The 5,973-nt window shown below is 34.5% G+C and overlaps 1 long non-coding RNA gene across 1 annotated transcript; it reads left to right on the top strand.

The window, feature by feature from the left end:
• Positions 1-1,789: 1,789 nt before the first annotated feature.
• LOC147584350 (uncharacterized) lies at positions 1,790-2,790 on the top strand. Its single transcript, XR_015255384.1, has 2 exons — positions 1,790-2,323; positions 2,573-2,790. It is a non-coding gene; the product is annotated as an uncharacterized LOC147584350 (long non-coding RNA).
• The last annotated feature ends 3,183 nt before the right edge of the window (positions 2,791-5,973 follow it).

Raw genomic sequence — 5,973 nt, 5'->3', positions numbered from 1 at the left:
GTGCTCTCCATTTTTCCCTTGTGGATTCACGTTACCCTCTGGTATCATTTTCTTTCAACCTGAAGGAGTTTCTCTAGTGTTTCTTAGAAAGCAGGTCTGCTAACAACATATTATCTCAGTCTTTGTATATTTGGAAATGTCTTTTTTTTTCTTTTTTGCCTTCATTTTTGAAGGCTGGCTTTGTTGAATATAGAATTCATGGTTGACAGGTTTTTCCTTTCATCATGTAAAATATATTGCACAGTCTTCCAATCTAATGAGAAGACAGGTATTAACTGTTACTTACTGTTCTTTACTATATATTAAACACTGTTTTTCTCTTGTCATTTAATATTTTTTCTTCGTGTTTCAGCAGTTCGACTATGATGTATCTAGACATTAATCTCTTGGTATTTATGCTACCTGGAGTTCCCTGGCCTTGGATCTGTAGATTAGTGTTTTTCATGAAATATTTTTTCTAACTATTTTCCTTTCTTTTCTCCTGGTCAGATATCTTTTACACATATGTGAGTGTGCTTGATGGCTCACAGGTCTGTGATATTCTGTCCATTATTCCTTGATCTTTATTCTCTACTTTCTTCATATTAAATAATCTCGATTGCTCTATCTTGCTGTTCCCAGATCCATTCTTCTACAGTCTTAAATCTTCTATTGATCTTCTCTAATATATTTTAATTTAAGTTACACTTTTCACCTTGAGAATTATCATTTTTGTTTACAGTTTCTATATGTCTATTAAGATCCTCCATTTGTTGTTTTTAAAATAAGCTCTTTATTTTGGCAAAGTTTCACCCATACAGATACATTGTAAGAATATGGGAGAGTTCCCATATACCCCACATCCAGTTTCCCCTATTGTTAACATATTGTATTTGTCATACCTGAGCCAATATTGGCACATTATTATTAACTGAAATCTTTATTTACTTAGATTTCCTTAGTTTTTACTGAAAAGTCCTTTCTCTGTTCCAGGTGTCATCCAGGAAATCACATTATCTTAAGTTTTCATATCTTCTTAGACTGTTCTAGACCATGATACATATTCAGCCTTTTGAGTTTTAGATGATCTTGAGAGTTATAAGGAATACTACTTGGGATATTGTAGATCATCCTTTAATTTGAATTTGTTCCTATGTTTTTGTCGTGATTAGACTGAAATTATGGGCTTTTTAAAGGAGGATAATAAAGTGTTATTGTTATCACATCATATCAAGGGACCATAGTATTAACATAATATATCACTGATTACATTAATTTTGATCACTTGGCTTTGGGAGTGTGTATCATTTTGCTAGTGAGAAGTTACTCTTTTCCAACTTTACATACTATGCTCTTGAGAAGTAAGTGACTATCCATATCCTACACTTACAGTGGGGAGGTAACCTCTATCTCTTTGAGGTGAGAATATCTATGTAAGTTATTTGAAATTCTGTGTGGGAGATTTGTTCACTTTGCCCAATTTTTTTATTCAATAGTATATTTGTATATATATGGAAATAGGTTATTACTTTATACATTGAGCGATAATCCAATACTATATTATTGAGCAGAGCTTATAATTCCTGAACACAAATGGTATCAGATAGAAATCTGGCCCTGTAAGAAGACATGAAGAATACCAGGACATTTAACAATCACTTATATCATTATATACCATTAATATTTTTTAAGACTATTGACTAAATTACTTTAAAGAAGTATCAGTTTTGTAGCATGTATGAAAATAAAATACATGACAAAGAACACAAAGAATGGGTGGACTATAGTCTGAAGTATATTGTAGAAAGGTTTTTATGTTATTTGTGGAGTAATTGAAGATTAAAAAAATTTTTTTTAAGTTTACTTATTTTGAGAGGTAGAGCTAGCAAGGGAGGGGCAGAGAGAGAGAATCCCAAGCAGCCTCCATGCTGTCAGAACAGAGCTAAAAGCAGGGCTCAAACTCACGAACCATGAGATCAGGACCTGAGCTGAAATCAAGAGCCAGACACTTAACCGGCTGAGCCACCCAGGTGCCCCAGTAATTGAACATTTTTGAAGATGGACTCTGACAAGTTAAAAGATACATGATGAAATATCTGTAGTAGCCACAGAAAAGTCAGTACAAGGAGGCATAGCAAATGACCAGTAGAGGAGATAAAATGAAATGCTTACAATAGTTTATCATCCACCCAAAACTACATTTCCAATGGAATGGCTAGCCTAAAAAAAATGACAACACCTAATTTTGAAGAGGAGTTGGAGTAACTGGATTTCTCCTACATGGTCCATGGTAGTATAAAATGTATAGCCATCTTGGAAAACGGTGTGGCAGTGCCTTAAAAAGGTAAATGAAGGGGCGCCTGGGTGGCGCAGTCGGTTAAGCGTCCGACTTCAGCCAGGTCACGATCTCGCGGTCCATGAGTTCGAGCCCCGCGTCGGGCTCTGGGCTGATGGCTCGGAGCCTGGAGCCTGTTTCCGATTCTGTGTCTCCCTCTCTCTCTGCCCCTCCCCCGTTCATGCTCTGTCTCTCTCTGTCCCAAAAATAAATAAACGTTGAAAAAAAAAAAATTAAAAAAAAAAAAAAAAAAAAAAGGTAAATGAAAATCTTGTGTGACTCCACAATTCCAGGCCTACCTTTTTGTCCCTCACTGCCCCCAAAGAAAATACATACATGAAAAGCATTATTAAAGAATGTTTATATCAGCTTTATTCAGAACTAGCCTAAATGTCCATTCCAAAGAGATTAGATAAACACATGAGGTATGTTCATTCAGTGGAATACTAAAAAAAAAAAAAGAAAAAAAAAGAAAACTAATGAACACAGCATCATGAATGCTTTTAAAAACATAATGTGAAGTAAAATCAGTCAGACACAAAAAAGTACATACTATGTGATTCTTTTGGTATGAAGTTCTAGAATATACCATGTTCATCTACTGTAATAGAAATATTATCAGTTGTTGCTTCTAATGGGGAAGATAATTTACTAGGAAGGGTTCTATGAAAATGTTTTCTTTTTTTTTTCAAAGTGGTCATAACCAGTGTATTATTTGTCAAAAGTAACCAAATGTTTACGATGTATTCATTTAAGATACATGTGTTAGTAAATTTTACCTTAATATAATACTAAATTAATTAAAGGACTTCAGGTAACTGAAGTCAGTGAGACCAGTTTGTAGGCTGTTGAATATTTTGGTTAAGAAATGAAGACGTTCTGAAATAAGACAAAGGTCTTAGTAACTGGGGAGAAAAGAATAGGTTCAGAGATATTAAGAAAAGAGAATCTTTAAGAATTGGTGACCAATTATGAAGAAAAGTAATACAGAGAAAAGAGTAATAGAAGCCTTCCAGGCTTTCAGATTGAATAACTAGGTAGGCCATAATACCATTTTCCAAGAATGAAAGATCAGAAAGAATAAATTTAGGAAAAAAATGAGCTCCAACTTTGTTATCTTGAATTTAGATGCTATCCAGTTAGAGATACTTAATATCAATTAGATCTAGAATTTGGGTGACAGAGTTGGGCTAGATTAGTAAATTTGGGATTTGAAGGTTTGAAATGACTTAATTGTCATTTGTGCTTCCTTTGTAATGTGTTTTTTGAAAATTCTGATATAATTTACCACGTTTATTCATGCTGTGGATATTTTTATGCCATAATATCAAGCAGAAACAGATTTTTTACCTATCTAAGTTTAAGGAAGAATATCTAGAAAAGACTCACCTGAGAGCTAGAATCATAAGGGAAGGGATTCCTAATGTATGTAATTTATTTTCATAATGAATTTACTTATTTTATTACTGTAAAATGAAAAATGTTCAGTATAGAATATTATGAAAACACAGAAAACTTTAAAGGAAAACAACCCACCTATATTCTGACTACTTAATTTAAACCATTTTAATATTTGTTACATGTTCTAAACTTTTTCTGTAGAATATATGTACGAATGGGTATATTTATAAGTTATATTTTTAGTGATATAAACATACTCTATCATATTGTAAATATTATACCAAATCAATTAATTTTATCTACATATTTTAAAAATATTTTTTAATGTTCTTTTTTGAAAGAGTGAGTAAGCATGAGCAGAGGAGGAGCAGAGAGAGAGGGAGACACGGAATCTGAAGTGGGCTCCAGGCTCTGAGCTGTCAGCACAGAGCCTGATGCGGGGCTCAAACCCACGAACTGTGAGATCATGACCTGAGCTGGGGTCGGAGGTTTAACCGAGTGAGCCACCCAGGTGCCCCTCTACATATTTTAATGGCTACACAGTACTGTTAATTTTCTATAGATACACAAAATAGTTAGCAAATAACCAATTGCTGGCAATTGAGATAGAATTTCTCATTTAAAAAATAACTTTTTTGGGGCGCCCGGGTGGCTCAGTTGGTTAAGCGTCCAACTTCGGCTCAGGTCATGATCTCGCGGTCCGTGAGCTCGAGCCCCGCGTCAGGCTCTGTGCTGACCGCTCAGAGCCTGGAGCCTGTTTCAGATTCTGTGTCTCCCTCTCTCTCTGACCCTCCCCCGTTCATGCTCTGTCTCTCTCTGTCTCAAAAATAAAACATTAAAAAAAAAAAATTAAAAAAAAATAACTTTTTTGTCCATGTATTCAATTATATCCTTAGGCTAAGCATCTGGAATTTCAATTAATGAATGAAAATACTTACACAGAAAGTTTACTTTCAGTAATGGCATGATGTTGTTGGCTGATCCCTCTCTGAGAAAAAAAGAATAAAACATGACAGGATTATTTAAGACAAATTTTTTAGGGCACTGGAAAATGACCAAAAGTAGATAAGTCTTTGAATAGTGTTTACTTCTGGAAAAATTACCACCACATTGGGTAAGAATGGCTATTAGCGGCCTTGTTTCCTGGGGAAATTTTGATCCCACCTCACCACAGCATGAGTGTTAAACATCTACAGTTTTACCAGGCAGAAGTGGCAGTTTAAGGAAAGATGGCGGAGAAACTTGAAATTTAAGATTTGAAAGAGAAGGGCACCTGGGTGGCTTGGTTCGGTTAAGCATGGGGCTCTTAATCTCATCTCAGGTCATGAACTCATGATGGGTGAACTTGAACCCAGTGTCAGGCTTTGAGCTGACAGCATGAAGCCTGCTTGGGATTCTCTCTCTCTCCTTCTCTCTTGGCTCCTCCTCTGCTGGCATGTGCTCTCTCTCTCTCTCAAAATAAATAAATTTTAAAAAACAAAATATTTAGAAGAAAGATAGAGGCAGAGAAGACCAGAATAAATTAATTCTTCTTACATTTTTGCATGTCTGTTATACTATATATAGTGTATATACAGTGTGTATCTACTGTATATATACATATATACACTATATGCGTACAGTAGATATACATATATACACTATATGCGTACAGCAGATATCCATATATACACTATATGCATATAGTAGATATACATATATACTGTAAATATGCAGTGTATATATATGTACATATATAGTGCGTATATAGTTTATATAGTATATATGTATATATAGTGTATATATGTGTATATATAGTATATATGTGTGTAGTGAATATATATGTATATGTATGATATACTACATACATATATAAATACATATATAGTATATGTATACATATACAGTATACAGTATATATACTCTCTATATATATAGTATACAGTATACATACATATATGTGTATGTATGTATGTATGTAGATGTCAGGGATTCCAGAAAGCCTTGGGAGAATTATGAACTTGCTGTGCCTTTTATTGCAGTCTTCAACCCACACAGCTTGGTCAGCAGAAGGTAGAAGACTTACAGGCTTGAGGTGTCTGAACACAATCTCTGCCCAAATAATGGGCTAATAGCTGATCTGTAAAAGTACAGGGAAGACCGTTATTGAACCCAGACATTCTCACCTTCCTCCCCAAAATACTAAGCAAAATCATCAGTGGCTCACACTGCAGAGGAGACAGATTTTGCAGTTTAAATCACGAAGTTAACTATTAACT

Source organism: Puma concolor, chromosome A1 (assembly GCF_028749965.1).
Source record: "Puma concolor isolate L17-30 chromosome A1, mPumCon1.1.hap2, whole genome shotgun sequence".
Classification (NCBI taxonomy): Eukaryota; Metazoa; Chordata; class Mammalia; order Carnivora; family Felidae; genus Puma; species Puma concolor.
Note: the sequence above shows the minus strand (reverse complement) of the source record. Positions and strands in the feature narration are given on the sequence as shown.